Source organism: Leiobunum rupestre, chromosome 4, assembly GCF_980474605.1.
Source record: "Leiobunum rupestre chromosome 4, qqLeiRupe1.1.hap1, whole genome shotgun sequence".
Lineage (NCBI taxonomy): Eukaryota > Metazoa > Arthropoda > Arachnida > Opiliones > Sclerosomatidae > Leiobunum > Leiobunum rupestre.
Window position 1 is genome coordinate 12,560,838 of NC_143387.1, and position 24,827 is coordinate 12,585,664.

The 24,827-nt window shown below is 34.0% G+C and overlaps 2 long non-coding RNA genes across 2 annotated transcripts; one reads left to right on the plus strand and one right to left on the minus strand.

The window, feature by feature from the left end:
- The first annotated feature begins 17,898 nt into the window (after nt 1-17,898).
- Nucleotides 17,899-19,446, plus strand: LOC149946415 (uncharacterized). Its single transcript, XR_016480683.1, has 2 exons — nt 17,899-18,075; nt 19,237-19,446. It is a non-coding gene; the product is annotated as an uncharacterized LOC149946415 (long non-coding RNA).
- Nucleotides 19,447-22,226: 2,780 nt separating this feature from the next.
- Nucleotides 22,227-23,816, minus strand: LOC149946416 (uncharacterized). Its single transcript, XR_016480629.1, has 2 exons — nt 23,683-23,816; nt 22,227-22,473 (listed from the first exon to the last, which is right to left on the minus strand). It is a non-coding gene; the product is annotated as an uncharacterized LOC149946416 (long non-coding RNA).
- Between the last annotated feature and the right edge of the window lie 1,011 nt (nt 23,817-24,827).

The window sequence follows — 24,827 nt, forward strand, 5'->3', positions numbered from 1 at the left end:
ATAAAAATCATCAAAATTCGCATCCGCCACTCGCAAGCGTGAAAATTAATCTAAAATATCTGTTTGAAACAGATCGACGCGGAAAGTGAAAAAGTGTGTAGCGGAAGCGGATTTTGTCGATTTGTACCCGCTACCAGCGAGCATGAAAATGGGGCTTTACGCGTAGGTATTTCTGTAAATGAAATTAATTCGTAACAACTACCGTTAAAAAGACTTAAGGATTTCTAAATGATATTAAAAAAATTATGTCGAAGACCTAAAATAGATGTAGTATTTTATAGTTTCCTATTTAAATAAAATATTCGTAATAAGAATGTTGTCTCCCCACTTACTATAAGCCTCCATACTTAATTATCTCATTAACTAAACCGTCGCGATCAATAGAACTGTCAGATTACTTCACATTGACATTAAATTCCAGTATGAGTTAATAACTCTCGCCGGCTCTCTTAATTGCCAACGAGCAACTGTCATTCCAAAGCCATTCGAAAGTAAGACCGAAGCATTCGAATAGCGGTGATTGTCTTAATTCTGAGATGGTATGGCTACCTTAAAAGTAGCCACCACATTTGTTTAAATAATTTATTTATTAATTTATTTTATTTATTATTTATTTATTTATTTATTCGTTCATTTATTCATTCGTTTATTTATTTATTTATTTGTTCGTTCGTTTATTCGTTCGTTTATTCATTTATTTATTCGTTCGTTTATTCATTTATTTATTTATTTTGCTAAAAAGTAAAAAACAAAGTTTACAATTACAGGAAAGCTAAACCGAGCGCAACACATCTCCCCCTATCTAAGCAGGGCTTGTATTTAGAGGGAGGTGACAAGCAGTTAGAAATAATTATATTTTCGGCAGCATTTTAACACCGAGGAAATTAAATTGATTCAATTAAACATACTTGTATTAGATTTCATAAACATTTTCAATTTGCTTTTTTCCTATGGTAATACAATAAACCATTTAGGTCCCAAGTCTATGATACTTCTAAGTTGAACTGTAAATTGAGCGATAGGTATACGAGTATTTTGATTACGCGTAAAGCGAGTAAAGTAATAAACATTCAACGGATCTAATTATCTGGTTGAGTTCCCAAAATAAATTGAGATGACAGACATTATATATAGTTGTTTAAAACTAAAAACTTTAAATTCATTTTATAGTTTTTTGGCGGAGTACTACCATGGCTTCTTAAGACATATTCTTATTATACGATTTTGTAAATTTATAATTGATTTCAAGTTAGTTTAGTTAAATTATCTCAAGAACGAAGCTGTCGCATTGCTTCGCATTCGATTGGGAGAGTTTCCGTATTTATATTTGAAAGTGGGGGGGGGCTATGTTTGACGTAGCCCGCCTTAGATGGTTCTCAATCTGGTTCGATCGATTGCTTCGCATTGACGTCGCATTCGAATAGCGGTGATTATTTGTCTTAATTCCAACATGGGGGGCTAGCATTAACCTAGCCCCCACATTTGTTTATTTAATTATCTCGTGAACCGAGCGGTCGCATTCGATAATTATGGTGTCGCATTGCTTCGCATTGTCGTCGCATTCATTTCAAATGGCGTCGCATTCATTTTCATTCATTTAAAATGAGGTCGTTTTCATTTGAAATCATTTAAAATGAGGTCTCATTCATTTAAAATGAGGTCGCATTCATTTGCATTCATTTAAAATGAGGTCGCTTTCATTTGCAATCATTTAACATGGCGGTGCATTAATATGCGTTAATTTAGCCCCCCCCCACTTACGCTAGCGATTATCTCGTTAAATAAGATGTCGCATTCGAAAGTAAGGGTGTCGCATAACGTCACATTGAGGTCGCAATCGAATAAAGGTGTTTGGAGGCCTCAACTGTTATAGGGGGGGCGTCACGTTAAGTTAGCCCCCCACTTACGCTAGCGATTATCTCGTTAAATAAGATGTCGCATTCGAAAGTAAGGGTGTCGCATAACGTCGCATTGAGGTCGCAATCGAATAAAGGTGTTTGGAGGGCTCGCAATAAGTTATCCCCCCACTTACGATAGCGATTATCTCGTTAACTAAGATGTCGCATAACGTCGCATTGAGGTCGCAATCGAATAAAGGTGTTTGGAGGCCTCAACTGTTATAGGGAGGGAGGTCACGTTAAGTTAGACCCCCCACTTACGATAGCGATTATCTCGTTAACTAAGATGTCACATTCGAAAGTAAGGGTGTCGCATTGAGGTCGCAATCGAATAAAGGTGTTTGGAGGCCTCAACTGTTATAGGGGGGCTCGCGTTAAGTTAGCCCCCCCACTTACGATAGCGATTATCTCGTTAACTAAGATGTCGCATTCGAAAGTAAGGGTGTCGTATAACGTCGCATTGAGGTCGCATTCTATTGGTTGTGTTTCCGGATTGATAGTTGAAAGTGGGGGGCTGTCATTAAGTTAGCCCCCCTTTTGTTTTAATTATTCCAACTTAACAATTATGTCGCATCTTTTTTTTTAGTTTCGCATATGGTCGCATCGAGGTCGCATTCGATCACAAATACAAGTTTTTAAAATTGTAGAGAGGGGGGCCAACTTAATGGAGCCCTCCTTTTTTTGTACTAGTAGGAACTTAATAGTGAAATTTTTGGGTAAAATGTATTAGTTTACCCAAAAATTTCACTAAATTAACCATTTAAAAACACTTGTCTGACAACAATAATGTTCATTCCTTTTTGGGAAAATGGCTAAAATAATTAATTATCTTTGGCAACATTGCAGTCTCCCATAATTCTTTGTCAAAATAAATTCTTTCTAGGTGACAATCTTTGCCCGAGTATACCAACAAATCACACCAACTGAGGCAGGTTACAGCTAATTGGCCTAAAATTTGAAAATAATACTTGTGTGTACGAGATAACTCAATTTGCCCATTACGCTCTCTAGTAAAACCCGGTTTTAACTGACTAATTGCCTCCTTAACGGTCATACCAAATTCTTTTGCTTTAGATAAGGTCTGGATTTCCATTAAACCCAATTGGTTAATACTACTGTCATATATTAACCTATCTGGTGATGCACCTATAAAAGGTAAACCTGGGTTTACCCAAAATCCGACTAGAACTATTTTTGTAACATTTTTGTGTTTTTCAGCGTACATTTGAGCAGCGGGTTCTTCTGAGATTAAACCCTCAGCCATATAGCGACTAGAAAAATTAGTTTTATCATTTTTAACAGATTTTAAAAAAGCTTCATTGACTTCTTTTTCCTTCTATATATTGGACCAAAATGGGATGCCGTGATTCGATCTACTCTAGCATTTTCCCACAATTTTGTATAGGATTGCAACCTGGTTTTTTCTTCCAGTTCCCACGCATCAGGTAACGTGAGTTTCATTTCCTCCAATTAAATTTCTGTTGAAAGTTCAAGTTCTTGTGGAGAAAATCCTTTAATATTTATTTCATATAGAGGAACTTTTAGTCTATCTTCATTTTCTTTTTGTGAATGTTAATTATCGGATGCATGAGTGGCGCAAGATACAGTTTTTTTTAATCTGGTTTAAAGTTGTGAGAGTTCAAAATGTCTGAAAACATAGGAGTAAGGCTGGTGTCTTCCGACAATCTTTTTAAAGACTCTTCTTTCACTTCAACAAACGTTAAAGCCGAATTCTCTTTCCTTCTAGCAAGGAAATCAAAATATAAAGTTGAAAATGCCGTTGGGGTTTGATTCACATTTTGAGATTTCAAATTTGGCTGAGACCAGACACATTTTTTGTCGATACATGACTTTTCGGATGCATTGTCAGAAATATCTTCGATAGTGAAATTATTCCCGCAGTTAAGGTTATCTAGAACTATAAACAATACTGCGATAACATGGCAACACGTCCCACCTACACCAGACTTGCAAGTGCAATATCCACCAGATATATTTCCTGAGTACTCAATCCACATTACAGGGTTGTACATTTTTGGTATTGAGTACGAAGACTGTATTAAAGTCTGGGCCCAAATTAGACTCTGACCATAATGAACTAAAATGTTTCGAACCTTTTTAGATTTGGCCATTCTGTACCCTTTAGTATAATGTTTCCCGGCTTTATGTTTATTTTTATGGTCTATAATGTTTCCTTAAAATCTTAAAAGTGCATTGAAAATTAGGATGTAGGTAGAATCATTCTTTGTCCATATGTAAGCATATTTTAAAGTGCGTTTCATGTTTTGTAATAAAATTAGTGATATTAGTCTGTCCGTGTGCGCTATTACGTGTAACGTGTGTGCATGATGTGATTTCACCGTTGAAGTTAAAATTAATCTAAAACTTGGGAAAAATAAAAACAGCTTGACCAGAGATAGAGATCCTAGATAGTTTGCCCGCTGGCAATAAAATTCGTTTTAGAGGCTTAACGCCAGTACCGTCTAGAAATGATGTTTTATAATTAAATTAACTCTAACCAAAGTCATTAACGACGATATAATCTAGGTCTATCCTTTTTCTTAAGGTAACCCTCCAGCTTACCATGGTATCAACGCATCATATACAACACTGCTTCGGAATGTGATTACATATCAAAACTTTAAATCACCCATCCTTGATCAAACTTTTTAAGCATGTGCGCTAACATTTAACTGGATCTACAAAGGTAAGTCGCAAGACATTGTGGGGCCCTAGGCCAAAGCTCATTTTGGTGCCCCCATTCAGTGGCGAGCGAAGCGAACTAGGGGCTACCACAATTTATAATTGACAAATGGATTCAAAATACATTTTCAGTGTAGACTTTGCGGATACTTTAGTGACGTTAATAAATGATTGCTTTGCACGGTATCGAAAAATGTGGACGCATTTACTAAAATTAGTCCGGAAATTGTTTTTAAAGTAAATGATAAAGTTTTTGTACTTTTAATTTCTTCGAAACCTCCTGGTGCCCCTTGTAGGCTTGGTGCCCTAGGCCTTGTCGGACTATTGGGTAATCCGGCCCTGGTCAGTCATTATAACTTCGCTAAATGAAGGGCGCGAGATATATGCTCTATTCTAGTTTCCACTTGTCTGTGGATAATTCCAGTTGACCATGTTGTACGTTTCTTTTCCCAAATTCTGTTTATATTGTTATAATTTATAAGTAATTAGATGATTACTCTTTTTAGTTATATTGTTGATGAAATTTCTTTTCGTGTATGGTAAAAACAAAGCCATAAAGAACGTTTTTCCTCTGTGATTGCCATTCTGTGAATTTCTTTTAGGAAATTTGAAGTGTATTGGAGACTCTTAAATTCTATCTTGATTAGTGAAAACATTTTATAAATCAACGCACGTGGTTAAGATACCAATTCGACAAATTTTATTAGGAAACTTTTGTTGCGCACCGGTTGAACTTTCATTTGTAACATTAACAAGGCCATAAGTTAGTTTCAGTGTTTTGTAGAAATTTTAATTTTGAAGTCTAATTTACTAAACAGAATTCTTTTTAATAAATTAACTGCGTTTATTTTAGTTTTCATCCATTCAAAAGCAATTGTTAAATTATATTTGTCTATTAATCTTTATTCAAATAATACAAACTTGATTATTTTTGTAATTTACTGTAAACTTGCACTAAATGTTTAAAACGTACATGTACAACAAATTAGTACAAAGACCATTAAAAAAATATAAATTTTCACAACTTTATTTAGTATCACAAATTTTATCAGGGGATCCTGGGTGTAGCTTCAGCTCCAAGCGTAGCTTTTCTAAAACCATAAGCCTTAAGATCCCAGGATGAATGTAAATATTACGTAACTGGGATAAAATTGGCTACAAAAATTAATAATTATAAAACGACGCTGTACTTACATTCTTAAACCAAATATCGCTGATATTTCTGAAGTTGAAAAAAAAGCAAAAAATATAGTCCGACGTCGTCAATATTCTTTTTAATCCATTGAACATATGAATTATTTTTATTTTTATTAACTATTTTTAATAATAAACTAGGACGTTGCAAAAACCGAAAACGGAATTTTCAACAAATACTTGAGCGGAGCGAGATGCAAATCCGGTGGTTAATTAGGCTTAGATTAATTAAACTCAAGTAGAGAAAGGAAAGCGAGATAAATAATTTAGTTTTTAAAGATTACTCTTTATTTCAATTCGTTTGCATTCATGAGTGGAGAAACAGTTATAAGATGCGGGGAACGACTTGCCGGTGTGGAATCTGAGGTCGACGTCGAAGTGGCCCATTGTTTAAATGTTCTTTTACGTAAAATTTCAAAATAAATTTTTAAACGTGTTGTTTTTTTTTAAATAAAAATATAAATTTCAAAACTCATTTAAACGTTTTGTTTTTTCGGTCAATAAAAATATAAATTTAAAAATTCATTTAAACGTTTTATGTTTTTCGGTCATTGTCAGCTGTTGAGTCTTTTTAGTTTTACACGGGCCTAGTATAGGCTAGAGTAAAACTCCCGTAGCCGCTACGGTCCCCGCCGCCGCCGCCGTTTGCAAACACGCCGTTTTCGAACGCCACGGTAGGATTCTCACCGTCCGCAATAACGTCGTTCTCTTACGCCACGGTAGAATCCTCCTACGCTCGCGCTTTAAACCAGAGAGGGAAAGGCCGTAGAAAGCTAGCCATATGCTGCTATAGTTATACCAGCTTTTCATCCCTAAAATTCACGCGGTTTAGACAACCAACAACCTTGCAAGTCAGGCAATCGGGATTCGGCTATCTTCTGGCGTTTCCGTCTCTGGCGTTTTGGCGTTTTCGTTCGCACACGGTTTCCGCAACAGCGCTTGCCTCTCGCTTCCATTCGGGTGGGGGAGGGTAAGATATAGCGACTCTCCCACCGAGCGCTCCTATCTATTGTTGGCGACTCTTCGGAGCCCAGCCATTCTATGGAATTGGGAACTATGCTATCACCTTCCCTGAGCCCCTAGGTGTGAAGGGAGGGGAGGGGGCGGCATGGGTTTTCGTAAGTGCATCTCTAAACGTGGTGAAATCGCTTATGTTGGTTTTTTAACCCTTTAGCCCAACCACTCTGGGTAATTTTTGAAATTGTCACCCCTATATTTCCCACAAACATATTTCGAGCGGTTCCCATATTACCTACAAAAATATTTCGAGCGGTTTTTCTCGACCGTTTATTTTATTTGTTCATGTTTCCGTTACCGGTTATACTACTATTCGTGTGTTCGTAAAGCTTGGCTCGTGTGAAACTATTATTTGGGACTGCCGGGCCCACTTGTTTCCCCTCTCGTGGCTCCGTCAGACAGCAGTTTTCTGGCGCCGGCTATTCTGGAGTCGGTTTTCCCCCCAACACGACCGATTAACCACTCTTTCCCTTTCGACTCGTTTTCCGAAACCCCACTTCCCCCCCCCCCCCAATTCATCGCAGTGAGAGAATACCAATTTTTTTTAAAGCGCGGAACAATCACCCGTTTTTTCCTCTCGAGTCGTTTTCCGAAACGCCCCTTTTCGTTTCATCCAATAGCTTCTCTAGGACCGGACAGCCACTTTTTCTGCCAGTTTCCACAGTGAGAGCTACGCTCAATAAAGATATACAAATTATTTAAAGCACATTGACGAAAATGAATATTAGTCTTATATTTGATTAAGTATTTATAAATTATATTAATATTATATTTAATTAAATATTTATAAATTATATTAATCTTATATTTAATTAAATATTTATAAAATATATTTATAAATTATATTAATCTTATATATTATCCCTTTTAATTATGGACTAATCTACTTTTTCGGTATTTTATCATCCTTCTCACAGTCCATAGGTGGTCTCTTCTAACTTAACTTATCGTATATACTATTCTCCACCACACTCCCCCCTTTTCGGCTTTCCGTTGCTATGAAACGCGTTTTGAAATTTTTAATGTTTAGGCTTAGTTTCTCTTTTCGATATAACAGTCGCCAGCCAGATTTCCCGCACGGTACTGATGAGTTCCAAATAGAACGAAACCGGTCTACCGTTGGAATTTCTGGCTATTTTATTTAGTTTTTATGTAGTTTATTACTCGAAGATCTATTTGATCCGAGATTCGCTCGAAGACCTATCGGTACGAGTTATTAGTAAGTTTTTTAATTTCTTCAAATTTTTTTTAGAATTTAGATATATTATCCCTTTTAATTATGGACTAATCTACTTTTTATCGTATTTTATCATCTCTAATAGTTAGCCTTCCCAAAGTTACAGTGACGTCACTCGGTTCTGGCCAATTAATTTTTTTTAGTTTTATTTAAATATAAGATTAATATAATTTATAAATATATAATTAAATATAAGATTAATATAATTTATAAATATTTAATTTAATATAAGATTAATATAATATATAAATATTTAATTAAATATCCCTTACGAAAATGACTTGATCCAATTTTGGACATTGGATCCATTTTGTATCAAGCTATATCCTGAAGGGATTAAATATTTCTTGATCAAATAATCTTTATCAAATTTGGATCCAAAAAAATCTTTTAACTAAGAACTGGATCCAAATTTGATCCAAATTAATTTGATCAAATATAATTGTATCAAATTTGGATCCAAAAAATCTTTTAATTAAGAATTGGATACAAGTTTTATCCAAATAGGTTTGATCAAATAAAATTATTTCAAATTTAGATCCAAAAAATCTTTTAACTAAGAATTGGATCCAAGTTTCATCCAGATATATTTGATCAAATAAAACTATATCAAATTTGTATCAAAAAAATCCTTTAACTAAGAATTGGATCCCAGTTTGATCTATATTGTTTTGATCAAATAGCATTCGATAAAATTTGGATCCAAGTTAATTTGATCAAATTAATTTATTCAAATAAAATTGTATCAATTTTAGATCCAAAAATCTTAACTAAGAATTGGATCCAAGTAGGATCCCATTTAATTTGATTAAATTAATTTGTTCAAATAAAATTGTATCAATTTTAGATCCAAAAAAATCTGAACTAAGAATTGGATCCAAGTATGATCCAAATTAATTTGATCAAATAAAATTGTATCAATTTTAGATCCAAACAAATCTGAACTAAGAATTGGATCCAAGTATGATCCAAATTAATTTGATCAAATAAAATTGTATCAATTTTAGATCCAAAAAATCTGAACTAAGAATTGGATCCAAGTATGATCCAAATTAATTTGATCAAATAAAATTGTATCAAATTTGGATCCAATTGATATTTCACCGGGACACTTTCTGGGAATCGTGTATGGAATCTTGTACGGTGTCGTCATGTATCGCCAGCGGTTAGAAACACTGAGAATAACTTAAGCCGGTGGCTTAAATATATTATTTCTAAAATAGATGACGGCACCGTATAATGATAAATGTCAGCCGCCGTAAGTGTTTCTGGAAATTGGTCCCAACCGAGACACCATAGCGGATATCAATTGAGTGTTCAAGAATCTAGAGTAAATATTCCTAACTCAATGGTATAAACATAATTATAGAAGGCGATAGGAGATTAGATGACTACTTTTTATGTCTGGCGAGACCGCCAGAACAATATCGATCTCAGTAAATATATATATTTGTTTCAATAGTTAAATTTATCGAACAACTGGCAACATTTCGATAAAACTCTGTACAGCATAGAAATCCGAATGTAACTAGAATGATTTTTGCAATGGACCCTGCGCTGATTTGAAACTGGCGGAATAGTCAGTAACGCCCAAGGTTAGTAAAAATGCTATAAAAGGTATAGCCTCGTTTGGGTGGTTTTGGTTTACGCGTCGTCTTATTTTAAGTCTGTTCCCTGCCTTCTACACTCTAGTCGGTTCTCTAATAGTTATGCAACGCGTTTTGAAATTTTTAATGTTTAGGCTTAGTTTCTCTTTTCGATATAACAGTCGCCAGCCAGATTTCCCGCACGGTACTGATGAGCTCCAAATAGAACGAAACCGGTCTACCGTTGGAATTTCTGGCTATTTTATTTAGTTTTTATGTAGTTTATTACTCGAAGATCTATTTGATCCGAGATTCGCTCGAAGATCGAAGACCTATCGGTACGAGTTATTAGTAAGTTTTTTAATTTCTTCAAATTTGTTTAGGATTTAGATATATTATCCCTTTTTCGCGTATTTTATCATCCTTCTCACAGTCCATAGGTGGTCTCTTCTAACTTAACTTATCGTATATACTATTCTCCACCACACTCCCCCCTTTTCGGCTTTCCGTTGCTATGCAACAAAATTTGTTAAATCCTTGGCTTTAAGGCCATCTAAATTAAAGTTAGAAGAAGCTAGACAAAGATAAATTGTTCTGAAAAATAACATTAAAGATATAAAAACTAACCAATAGTATTTCGAATACCAAATAATTCGACGTATTTGTTTTTGAAATAACTAAATAGTTTGCATATTTGTCCGAAAAAAAACTAAAAAAGTAATTGAAATTACTGTTAATTTTACTTGCAATAGTAAAATACTAAACCAAATGTATAATTTATATTTTATTTTATTTAATAAATTTACACTATAATACTAAACTTTTTCACAAAAAAAACTTTTACAAACAAAATTTAAAATACACATTTTTAAAATTTAACTACACCAGCTCCAAGTCAGCTAGCGACTTTTCTTTTTTTAAGTAACTACTAACTACAATTAAAATCAAAAGATCTGCTATATTTTTCATGCTTTGAAAACAATTCATTAAAATCTCGAGTTTTTAAATATATGTAAAACACGAAGGAGCAGATCTTTTATCACAAATTTTCAAAAATTATATTTAATTTAGTTTATAATAATATAGGGAACTCAAAAATTAAAAAACGAAAAATCAAAAAAATTACTTACTTCAACCTTTCTCCCAGTTATTAGTTTCGTTTTAAACTTGGTTTACGTTTTAGTTTTACTTTGCTATTCTAGAAAATTCCAAAATTCCTTTAGAGTTTATCAGTAAAACCACTTACTTTAAGTATTTTTAATCCGTTCGGTCTAATAGTAGATTGCGCACCTATAATCCATGATGTTTTCATTTAAATTCAAATTATAACGAATTGAAAGTTTGAAGAAAATATTAATTTAGTTTGTAAATGATATCCTTTTATAGTACTCTGAAGGGCTCTTAATACGTTTTGAACTTCCAAAATAAATTAATGTACTAAGTTACGTTTAAAAGAACCTTATGTAACAATTCCAATATGTAAATATAGGTAAAAGGATTGAAAAATACTTAATTATCCACTCTAAAGTCTATTTCTCAGGTTTTAGTAAGTATTTCATACAAACTAACTTCTAAGTTTGAAAAAAAATGGATTATATAGTGAATAAAAAAAATTGTCTTATATATGTTAAAAATAATAGCATGTTTCTTATATTTTTTTAATAATAATAAAAATATTTATGTTAGATTTACACGATTAGAAATTTAATAGCAATGATCGTTATCTAGTTATCTAATCTCATTGTATGCCATTTCTTATTCTGATAAGTTTACGTTTCACGGATATTTAAAATATAAATCTGTCAAAACCCGTATAATACAAAAAAACGTAGAATTTCTTAGTGCCGAAAATTCTCGACAGGGGTAGCCATTATCACGTTACAACGTGGTTCTTGTTATGGAACTAATGACAATAAGGTATAAACTTGGCTTATCTGTGATAAAAACGTCTCTTATTCCAAAGAACTTGTATATTTATCGATAATGTACTTGCCCTTTTAGATATTTTGGAGGAAAAGGCCCTCAGAAATTTATGCTTATTTACTTAAATATTCCATTTCAATCTATCCTTAACCTACGCAGTGTTTATCCTTTATATTTAAATATAGCATATGATGTTTTTTATATTGACAACATTCAGATTAATCAGAAGCGATGATATAAGAAAAAGGTTTTATTGGAATATCCATTTCAGAAGATCAACGCCCGTGAATGAATTAGACTAAATTTAGAATGATGTAATGAATAAGGGAATTGTACATAGCATAAAACTGAATTGTAGGAAGATACAAGGTTATACCAAATTAATGTGAAAAAATGGATGGAAGGTGCGGAATAAGTAAACGTTATCGGAAACACTTAACTTGGAAGAAAATCAAAATAGGGCTGATATTATTTCTACCCTCAGAACACACATTTTAAACTTTATATACGGAGATCCCCCAAAAATCGAGAACAGTTTATGAATAGACTCGGTTCGAGTAAAAAGTACGTGTTTGTCTCCTTTGAGTATATTCCAAATGGGTCGAAACAAATATATTCAGTGTCCAAGTTGCGAGAAACGAATACGTAGCTATAGATTAAGAACCCATAAATGTAAACGTACATCGTGTACAACGTGCAATAAAGCGTTTAAATCACAACTGAGTCGACATATTGGACGTTGCAGTCTAAACCCTCACAAAGTAAACTTAGGCAAAGTAAAAGCGGAAATTGATAAACAACGAGTCCGCGCAGAAGCCGTTGCTCGATCTGGACTACCATCGCATCGCATCTCTTTGGAAATTTGACAAGTGCTTGGGTGGAACAAATGAAAACCACTAAAGAATAAACAAATATATAGAACTTAGACCATGGCAGAAAGGTTTATTGGAACATTTAATTCTCTCAGACCGAAAAAGAATATTTGTAATAGGAAAAGATGGAAAGGAAGGAAAATCGTGGATGTTAAATTACTTGAAATCCCGTAAGCCCAATTTTACACATTGTCAGCAAGTGACAGTTTCGGGGTGTGAAATGCTTTTTCAATTGAAAAAAGTTTGCTCTGGTGCGAACCACTTTTTCTTTAACACCTTGAGAAGTACAAAAATATGCGACGCACACTTGGCAGTATTTGAAAGTTGAAAAGATGGTGAAATTGTTAGTACGAAATATAATTGTGTGAGTATAAATATTAGTACTCCAAATGTAGTTTGTGTATTTGGAAATTATATGCCTGAATCTTCCGCTTTAAGTTCTGATAGAATTGTACGATTTTATATAAAAAATAATTATTTATGTAAATATAATTTATGAAATATGTATAGTAGAAATGTTAATATAAAATTTGCTTAATTGAGGACGTGTGAATATAAAAATAGTAAACTTAAGGTGGTTTTTGTTTAATTCCCGATTTTTTTTAGGTATATGTTCATATTATAGCCGTCATCAGGTTTTTTCTTGGATATAATTTAGGGAAAATGTACTTTCATGGGTTAGGCTTAGAAATTTAGTCTTAGCTATTTACACTTTACGGGTTTTTAGGTCTAGCTTTAATTTTTTACGTTTTGGAAAATGTATTTCGGCGTATTATTATAAGTAAAAGTTTAGTCTTAACAAAGTCCACCAGTTTGATTTATGGATAGGAAAATATTTATAAATACTAAAGACAGAGGCAGAAACTAGGAGATCAGAGGAAAAAGAACCAACGCGATCGAAAATAATAAAGCCTTTAAATACGTTTTGCGTTCTTTATTGCATACTATTACCATATTTTAGTTTGGGGTTATTGTATTTAGTACCATGGCGCCATCTAAACTTTAAAATAATCCTTAATTAAATATATTGATAAAAGGGCTCAAGTGATGACACTTCCCCTATTTCCGGTGACGTACCAATTCTCACGTGACTCGCTCATTTTCTGTGGGCTCACTGGACCCCCATCGAGAAGAGACACGTAGATTTTCGAGCTCCGTACGCCGCCCTCTCTCTCTCTCGACTCTATTTACAGGCATAGGCTTAAGGATTTCCGTAAAAGTAAGTGACTTTATTATTATTTTACTGTAGAGGAAAATTAGGCCTTGTTTAAATTGAAAATGTAGCGTATTTGAAGTAAATAGACTTAGATTCTAGCCAAATAGTCTAAGAGTCTAACCAGAAAATTACGCTTAGCATGTAGGCTTAGTGAGAAATTTAGGCTTACCATATCAAAGTTGTATCAGAAGTAAATTTGGGCGAAGTAAGCGCAATGTATTTTCAGCTATTCTAATTTGCCTAATTTAACACGTGACGAATTTTTTATCGCCAGCCAATGAGCAGTAACCTCTATGTTTCGTTATGTTTTACAATCTCCCGTGACGTCAATTGGTTTCAGCCAATGAGAAATCAGGATTTACTTGTAGTTTCGAGTGTTATTTGATCTCTAGATATATGACACAGCGTTCTTTTAGTTCCTGGACCCCCTCGAGAAGAGACACGTAGATTTTCGAGCTCCGTACGCCGCCCTCTCGACTCTATTTACAGGCAAAGGCTTAAGGATTTCCGTAAAAGTAAGTGACTCTATTATTTTTCTGTAGAGGGAAATTAGGCTTTTTTTAAAATTGAAAATTTAGCGTATTTGAAGTACATAGACTTCGACTCTAAGACTATTTGGCTAGAAACTAAGTTTCTAGCCAAATAGTCTTAGAGTCTAACCAATATAAATAGAAAAAAATAATTTTTTGAAATTTAGGCTTAACCAATTAGGCAATAGCTTATAGAAACTATCAGTTTACAGTATGGACATCAAAGCGTATCGACTTGAAACTTTTCGTCACTGGAAAAATCCACACGTCACTAAGGAACAACTAGCAGAGGCCGGATTCTACTATATTCAACGGGGCGATGAAGTACGATGTTACAAATGCCATGGAATCTTAGAACACTGGGAATCAGGAGACGTACCAGAATGGGAACATGCTAGATTCTTTCCACACTGTCCGTCGAGGGATAATTCACCCTCGGAAAAATGGGACATTCCACCTACGCCAAAAGCAACTACTGTCATCGATAAAAGCTTCTCACCTGTACCTGAAGAAGACGACTTTTGTGACTGTCCCTCGTATGTCAGACGATTCTGCTGTTAGACACTACAAATACGTAAGTTAGAACTTTAAATTTGAGGATGGGTGGAAAAAATTACGGCTCTTCGCTTTTCCAACTGCATTTCTGATGTACCCAAAAATGGACCAAAATGGACCAAATGTACCCTATAAACGACCAAAGTCACCATTTTCGGCCCTATGTACCCCATTTCGGACCAAAAGTACCCCAAACTGGACCTTTTAGCTTTAATGTAATGTTAAACTCCCATAGAGATTCCCCTAAAAAGAAACAATTTGCGGTCCAATTTTGGGTACATGAAGTATTTCGGTGAGGTAAAACTAATTCTGGCAAACTGCTGCGATTTAGAGCGAATGGGTATATTGATAAAATACGATTTAAGCGCGTTATTTATATTGTCGGTCTAATATTAGAACCTGTTTTACGCAATCATGTAATTAAAAATAAAATAAAATTGGAAAAGTATATTTCTTGTTTTTATTGCATAGAGATTAGAAATTAAGGGGTTCGGAAGCGATAGTGGAAATTATGGTTAACGCGGTGGGGTTAAGAGTAGAGAGGGGTAAATTCCATCCTCCAGAAATCTGCACGAGGAAAAATCTTGGCGATTATATTTCGGCGTAGGGGAAAAGCAAAGGGGTAAAAAATCCAATCTCCAAAAACAAATCTGTGCTATGAAAAACTAATTCTGGAGAACAGGGGAAAGGAGCTGGTGAGCGAGAGAGAATCTTGGTGATTGTGTTTAGGTTAACGAAGATAGTAGCGCGGGTAGTACAGAATCTGGAGAATGAAAATTATGGTTAATGGAAGCAATGATTGTACGGAATCTGGAGAATGAAAATTATGGTTAATGGAAGCAATGATAAATTCTGGCGAATGGGGAGGGAAAAAGGGGTACGCCGAGAGTCTACTGATTGCGGTACGGTTAACGAAGATAACAGCGCTGGGAAAACATTCTGGTTAACGGGGGGGGGGGTGAGGGGGAGCAGAGAGAATCTTGCTGTTACCGTTTGGTTATGAGATATCAGACTGATTATCTCATTAACCAAACGGTAACACTTCTCTCTAGTGTAGCATAATTTGCCGTTTTTATTTGTACAAATACACTTAAATATAAGATAAATATAATTTATAAATATTTAATTAAATATAAGATTAATATAATTTATAAATATAATTTATAAATATTTAATTAAATATAAGATTAATATAATTTATAAAAATAATTTATAAATATTTAATTAAATATAAGATTAATATAATTTATTAATATTTAATTAAATATTTCTTGATATTATATTTTCTATTGCTTGATTTCTAAGTATTTGAACTAATTTATTGCTTGACTGCGTTAAAATATTTTTCTATGAATTATTTTAATTCCGAAGTCTGATTGCTTGACTGCGTTATAATATTATTCTATGAGTTTTGTTTCTGAAGTCTGATTGATTGGGTTGTTATTGTGTATTTTTCTATTCGTTATTTTTATGTTTTGATACTCTAATATTTTAAACTGGATATAGTATAACGTTACTTCTGCGTATTTCGAATGTGCGTGACGTGGAGGGTATTTTCACGTTTTATTAGGATCAGTTTTTTTAATTTTAAATATCTTTCGTTTTATTTGTATTTTATTTAGTTTTTCAGTCGTATATTTTTATCGAGTTGTATACATCGTGCGCTTACACTTATGTTGGTCTGGTTTTTAACTGGGTCGTCATTACTTCGTAATTTATTTTAAACGTTTTCTCGACCGATTAAGATGTTTAATTTGAAATAAAATGAGCGTTAAAGATGCGGCAAGTATTTCGTAAGCGAGAAAAATACAAATTCCCTCTGTAGTTATTTCTTTCATTAAAATTGGCTTCGTATTATATTTAACTGATAAACTTGAACCGTAAATAGGGTTAAATTCAATTGTGCATTGTTTTAGTACGTCTAACTCGCTGTTGTAACTACTTAATTTATAATATTCTGAATAAATTATACTCGGTTGTTTCGTCTCAATTATTTTAATTTTAATTAAAATTTTATACCGCACGGGATTGAACCGGGATTACGTTTTTAGTAAATAACTCGGAATTGCGGAGATATATCTTTAAGGGTCATCTCGAAAAAATAATACCGCTAGGGACAATTCTTCCGAGGAGAGGTATATTTTGGCTTGCCAACTTGTTTTATATAGGAACGCGATGGAATGGAATTTCTCATTGAAGAAGCCATAGGAATAACTTTAAATAAAACAGGAGCTGTATCATCATCATCTGCATTACCTTTATTTTAATCACATGTACCATTAATACAATCTCAGTATTCGTCCGGTCCTAAAAAAGAAATTAAAAACGGAAAGAAGACCGCAGGAGGATGAAACGTGCCTCATTTTAAATGAGCTTTCAAAAATCAATAAGTAGCGACCACACGATCTTTACGTAAAAACCAAATGATTTTTCCTACTTTTATCTTTTTGCTGGAGATAGGACTATTTGGTCAGAGCTAAAATCTAACAGTGCGCTACCGCTCTTATGGGTTACAAGAGCCAAAGTCATTGCATACTCTAAACCATTTAGAGGCAGGGGAAAATGACAGGCGAAATTGGCTCTCTTTTCGCACTCATTTGGTCCGCGAAATGGGAGTTCTCTTTATTTTGGTTAAGTGGTTTTCAAACGCTATATTTTACGTCTACTTTTGCTTAAGCTGACCAAAATATTATAAATGAGATGCGCGGTGTCCACCCCTGATTTTCTGCCACATAAATCTAAAAATATCTTGAATACAACCATTTTTAGGCGAAATCTGGTTTTTATCATGCTAACTAAAGAAACAACTAAACCTTTTTTTCACACAAGTAAAGTTATATAATAAAAAAATTCAGAAAAGCATATTATAAAGAGTCATTTACACATTGAATCCTGGATATAATCAACTGATAAACAATCTAAATTTTAAAGGTTATCGTATCATCTAGCAGAAAACATCGCATAATAGAGTTATTATATATACAGCCGGTAAAAAACTTTAAAATAATTTTTTTTTAATCGCAGATGTAGGAGTTTCCATTATAAAATCAGTTTATATCACCGGTATTCCCCGCGGAAAAGCCACCTATCCGTTAAAATTAGAACCAATGCATTGTTTGTAAAGTGTAAGGCGTATGTATAGATGATCTGACAGGTTCATTATAACGAGCAGGTGGCCCTCAGCCGTAACAATCATCGAAATACGAAGTTACGATCGAATTGGTTTACGTGTTGACGACTTCGAAACACAGTGAGACGAGTATAACCGCTTAAAGTAATGATGAACTCGCTTCTGTTTCTCGGTTTCGGAGCTGTAGTGGTTCTAGCATTGAAGGGCATCGAAGGTAAGGTATTATAGTCTTTTTGTCTAAGAAATTGATCAATAGCAAGATTATTAAAGAACCGAAAACGAAAACCGCTTAATTGAGACCTTTATAAATAAATTAAAATGTGATTGAATGGGTTTGTTCATAATTAAAATAAACAAATTTGAATTTATTTATTAAGTCGTGATTTAAGTGCATAAAATATGATTTAAAAAAGATTTAATCAAAAATTAAAAAATCAAATACTTATGTATGTTTAAATAATTTATTTAATTTGATGAAACTCAATATTGTTTGGGTCATGATTCAATTAATCTAATCATTATTTTGATCGTTTTGACCGCAAGTTTGTTGACATCCTAACGCTTAGTGCTCTATGCTCGCTCTGTAACAAAGCAATAAAAATAGTTTATTTTGAATTTATTTATGAGCTCTTTCATATTTAAGTCTAATTTGAGAAAACAGTTTATTTGGCTTGTATTAATTTTTTTATCCTGAGTAATTAAGTAAATTCGATGTAAAATTAATCTTTAATTACTGCCATTCTCACAGTTGAGTAGCTAGAAGGAAGTCTACCCCGGGCGGCACGTTTTTGGAGGCTGTATTTTTCATGTGACCTATCCCTGGAAATAAGTATAGGATAGAAAGATCAAATTCTGGTGTTTATTAAAATTATAGGGATACTCTGGGACCACCCCGGGTGGCAGAAGATGTCGCTACGCCACTGTCTACTTATTCCATTTGGGAAACAATGAAAGAAATATTTTCCGTTAAAACAATTTGAGAATAATTCCGGTTTATTCCATTTTTTAAATTTTCAATACTGGCATTGATCCTCAAATTAAACCTCTAGAGGTGTCGGGACTTGTGTTGATATCGTTTTGAACACAGACCTCTAGCAAAGAAACCTTACAGTTTGTAAATTTATACATAAGTTTTGCGCAGAGGTTTTGATAAAAAAATAGTCGTAGAAATAATCAATTTAGCCTTTTCATAATACTTTCTCGTGTTCCACTTCAGACCTACAATTTAAAATTCAGTCAAACTTCTCAATTCTTGCTCCTTTAAAGTCGGATATCATTGATGCAAAAATATAATTTAATTTAAGGAAAAAGTTAATCAATTAATATAATTCATACCTAATGTTGTATTTTACATTAAACTTTATTTTTCCTACAGCCGGTACAGAATGTCCACCACCAGAACCAATCTGTCCATTATTGTCACCGGCACCCAGTGCTAACTGTTTCAACTGCGGCGACATAAATAATCAGGAAGGTTGCACGATTGGAACTAATGAAGGTTGCGATGAAGGCGAGACTTGTTGCCAAGGATGTTGCTATAGAAATCACTGTGTCAAGTCGCAACCATCATGCTAAAATAATAATATTTGGAAATTTCTTTGTAATAAATAAAATAATATGATCGTTTATTATGATGAAATACTTAATACCCATATTAAACTAAGCAAAACCAGAAAATCGACATGAACTCAAAAATCGTTAAGACGTAATTAATAAAAAAGAGAATAAGTTATGAATAATAATACACTAATTAGCTTTGACTCCATAAATGTATTTGGTGACTCAGCGGTTTGAAAAGTAACCTTGAATCTAACAAAACATGGAGATGCATGACCGGATTGAGTAACAATGATATAGTAGCTGCTGTTGAAATGAGTTGGATGGCATTGTATTCAAACAAATCATGGCTACCCAATGGTTAAACCATTACCCTCTCTATTAGCCAATTTTTGTATGCAAAACTTTGCAAAACTGTTTGATAAGGACCGAAATATTAATAATATTTTAAAATTTAGATATGTCGACGATATTCGGTCCTACTTTAATGATAAGTCCCCCATGATATATTAAATATCCTAATTATAATTTTTATAAAAAAGAGGCAATGAATTTCTTTCTTCCTCAAGCTTGACATGGTTCCTTTGACTGATATACATGTTGCCAAAATATCAACTGAAACGGACCATATTTAAAGGTCGCAAACCCATTCGGATTCTACTAGTACGTTTCAGTCGTACACATAATTAGTGTGGAAGCGCTTTTGTAATGGCGAACACCACACGTCGTAGTTCAGCCAGTGTCTGGTTTATTGGGAAGCTTTACAGGGATTTATGTAAGTCACGGCTTCCATTAAAAAGAGATACATGGTCCAAGTGTATGTTCCACCACATGGAAGAGAAGCTTCCGATCAGCGAAAACCTGAAGTTGTTCGTCACAGCCGTTATCGAGTTTTTCAACAAGGCGCTGATACCAACACAGCGTCTTGGCAATGCAGAGCAGAAACTGGAGAAACAATTTGAAAAGTATATTCAGCTGGAGAAAGACAGCTGTTGAATGAAGGACGATATGTTGAAAGGGGAACTAACAGAGCTTTTTGACATTGCTGCCGCGAACGCTATGGAGTTGATGGCATCTGCAGAGGACAAACGTTTTCTCGCTATGCAGAGGGAGGATTTATCCATCGCCAGCTGAACAAGAGGCAAAAAAGAGGAAACTATTTTATGGCGGAAGATATCAGAAGTAGAAAGCCAACAAAAACTTAAAGTTGCCTAGACGTCTGCTTTCGATTCCTCAAATTCCTCTTTGTCGAAATCAGAAGATGAAGATAAGTACCAGCTGACAGAACCGATGTCTGCTACTGCTATTCCGAAAATAAAACAGACCAAGAAGCTAGTCACACAGGATGTGGCGATTTCACTTGACCGAGTCAATATCAGCGACAGAAAAGCAACGTTCGTCATCGCTATCTACTAATTAAAAAAGAAAATCAGTCATAACCACGTCAGTATACAGAAAACCATTTTACGTAGCTATGCCCCCCCCCCTACATTAACTCTCAACATCCACAGAGGCAGAAACTGACTGCTTTCTATTTTTTCATCGATCGAGCTACAAACATTTGCTCCTATGACGATCTTCAATGACAAGAAATATCGTTTATAAAACCACCGCCAAGAAACGAGGATACGACCCCAACACTCTATAAAGAGGTATAGATAGAATCACCAACAGGAACTTAATTGAAAAAAATACCGCCCTCAAAAATGAATTTCTTAAAAAGAACTTTGTAATATTATCATGTAAGTTTAATATCATACCTATGTTCAAACCAACCAAGAAACTAGTGAACACTCTCCCCCCATTTAAAGACCCCATTAAAAAATTAGATAATTTTGGTATCTATGAGGTGACATGTAGCTGTGAGAAAATCTATATCGGACAAACAAAAAGAAACCTCAATAAAAGACTGAATGAAAATATTGGTGACGTCAGAAAGCTGAACACACGACCGAAACCAAACACTACCCTCTGTTTAAAAACACCAAAATAATTTGTAAACTAGACAATCCTTTTAAGATAGATATTAGAGAATCACTAGAAATAATGAAGAAAAGAAAAAATAACCCTACTAATACTTTAAATAGAGACGAAGGTCAAAAAAACTTAAATGTACAATTCTGGATTAAAAATTGCATACTATAAATATTGAACACCCCCCTTTATATTATCACCCCCCCCCCCCTCTTTTTTTGTATTCACCTAGAAAACTGACAGCAAGGTGATATAACCATGTAAAGACAACGCCAAAATTCAGACCTGATGATGCACCCGAACGGGATTGCGAAACTACTCGTCGTTTTATCCAATAAGACTTATTTTTATTATACCATAGTGGTAGTTTTAATTTATATCTTTATGTATAAGTGCCAAACAAATGTCCCTAACTAAGAAACCTTATATCCTTTAAGCAGCCCGTGTTTTACTTTCGGTACCTCCAATTCACTAACACTAACCAAACTTCAGTCGTGACAAGAGTAAACGGAGCGGGTTCAAACAACCTGCACCCATCCAACCTGGGGTAATGACCTTAAGTGTTTGTATCCGAAAATATTTAGTTATTTACAAAAACCACAACCTTAATGGGCTCTGGATTTATTGTCATTTGTGGTTTGTGTTTCCAACTTTCCCTATTTTCACACAGCTTTAGAGAATTATTTAGCATTTTCTACATTTAAAATGAAAATCCTTCAGTTGAAAGTTGGAATGAAAACACAATTACTACCTTGATTTAATCTTCAACTTATTAAATAATTATATCAAAATATTATTGTTGTAAAACTGATTATTTAAATGACATAATAAACGATCATATTATTTTGTTTATTACAAAGATATTTCCAAATATTATTATTTTAGCATGATGGTTGCGACTTGACACAGTGATTTCTATAGCAACATCCTTGGCAACAAGTCTCGCCTTCATCGCAACCTTCATTAGTTCCAATCGTGCAACCTTCCTGATTATTTATGTCGCCGCAGTTAAAACAGTTAGCACTGGGTGCCGGTGACAATAATGGACAGATTGGTTCTGGTGGTGGACATTCTGTACCAGCTGTTGAAAAAAATTAAGTTTAATGTAAAATACAATATTAGGTCTGAATTATATTAATTGATTAACGTTTTCCTTGTTATTGTAAAATTAAATTTTATTTTTTCATCAATGATATCAGACTTTAAAGGAGCAAGAATTGAGAGGTTTGACTGAAATTTAAATTGCAGGTCTGAAGCGGAACACGACAAAGTATTTTGAAAAGGCTAAATTTATTATTTCTAAGACCATTTTTTATCAAAACCTCTGCGCAAAACTTATGTATAAATTTACAAACTAAGGTTTCTTTGCTAGAGGTCTGTGTTCAAAACGATATCAACACAAGTCCCGACACCTCTAGAGGTTTAATTTGAGGATCAATGAAAGTATTGAAAATTTAAAAAATGGAATAAACCTGAATTATTCTCATATTGTTTTAACGGAAATATTTCATTGATAAGTTCCCAAACGGAATAAGTAGACAGTGGCGTAGCTACATCTTCTGCCTTTCGGGGTGGTCCCCGAGTTTGTCGCCTCTTTTAATATACACCAGAACTCAATCTATGTATTCCATCCTTTTTTCCAGGGTTAGGTAATATGAAAAATACCGACTCCAAAAACTTGCTGCCCGGGGTGGACTGCCCTCTTGCTAAGAAACTGTGAGAATGGTAGTAATTAAAGATTGATAATATATTGAATGTTTCTCAAAATACTTTTCAGAACGCGTTTTTGAAGACATTTACTTATCAGGATAAGAAAAACTAATACATGCCAAATAAACTGTTTTCTAAAATCAAACTAAAATATGCATGAGTTCATAAATTAATCCGAAGAAATAGACTATATTTTTATTGCTTTGTTACAGAGCGAGAAAAGATTACCATATTTACGAGCAAAACGATCAAAATAATGATTTGATCAATTCAATCATGACCCAAACAATTTTTAGTTTCATCGAAATAAATTAATTTTTATATATATATGGATTTGATCATTTAATTTTTAATTAAATCTTTTTTAAATCTCATTGTATATACTTTTAAATCGCATTTTTTAATAAAAAATCACGACTTAATAAATAAATTCAAATTTGTGTATTTTATTTATGACCAAACCCGTTCAATCACATTTTAATCTATTTATAAAGGTCTCAATTAAGCCGTTTTCGTTTTCGGTTCTTTAATAATCTTGCTATTGATCAATTTCTTAGACAAAAAGACTATAATACCTTACCTTCGATGCCCTTCAATGCTAGAACCACTACAGCTCCGAAACCGAGAAACAGAAGCGAGTTCATTATTACTTTTGGCGGTCCTACTCGTCTCACTGTGTTTCAAAGTCGTCGACACGTAAACCAATTCAGTCGTTATTTCGTATTTCGATGATTGTTACGAATGAGGGCCACCTGCTCGTTATAATGTACCTGTCAGATCTTCTATATATACAAGTGACGCCTTACACTTTACAAACAATGCATTGGTTATAATTTTAACGGATAGGTGGCTTTTCCGTGGGGAATACCGGTGATATAAACTGATTTTATAATGGAAACTCCTACATCTGCGATAAAAAGAGAATTTTTCATTTAATGGTTTTTACCGGCTGTATATAATTACTCTATTATGCGAGGTTTTCTGCTAGATGAAACGATAACCTTAGAAATTTAGATTGTTTGTCAGTTGATTCTATCCAGGATTCAATGTGTAAATGACTCTTTATAATGTGCTTTTCTAAATTTTCTGATTATATAACCTTACTTGTGTGAAAAAAGGTTTAGTTGTTTGTTTAGTTAGCATGATAAAAAAACAGATTTAACCTAAAAACGGTTGTAATCAGGATGTTTTGAGACTTACGTGGTAGAAAATCAGGGGTGGACACCGCTCATCTCATTTATAATATTTTGGTCAGTTTAAGCAAAAGTAGACGTAAAATATAGCGTTTGAAAACCACTTAACCAAAATAAAGAAAACTCCCATTTCGCGGACCAACTGAGTGCGAAAAGAGAGCACAGCCAATTTCGCGTGTCATTTTCCCCTGCCTCTAAATGGTTTAGAGTGTGCAATGACTTTGGCTCTTGTAACCCATAAGAGCGGTAGCGCACTGTTAGATTTTAGCTCTGACCAAATAGTCCTATCTCCAGCAAAAAGATAAAAGTAGGAAAAATCCGGTGGTATGGTCTTTGGTACTAGGTACACCGGGCTATAAATTCTGACACACTGGCATTTTCCCCTTCATAAAAGGAACAGGGACTCTAGAAAGAGCATGAAGGCTGAAATGGGCGGAATTCTCGTCTAAGTCGAGCGAGAGCGTGATCAGATAGCAAGAAAGCGAGGCTAGTGGTTGTCAAGCTGAGTCACTCGTGCCGCAAATTGGTCATC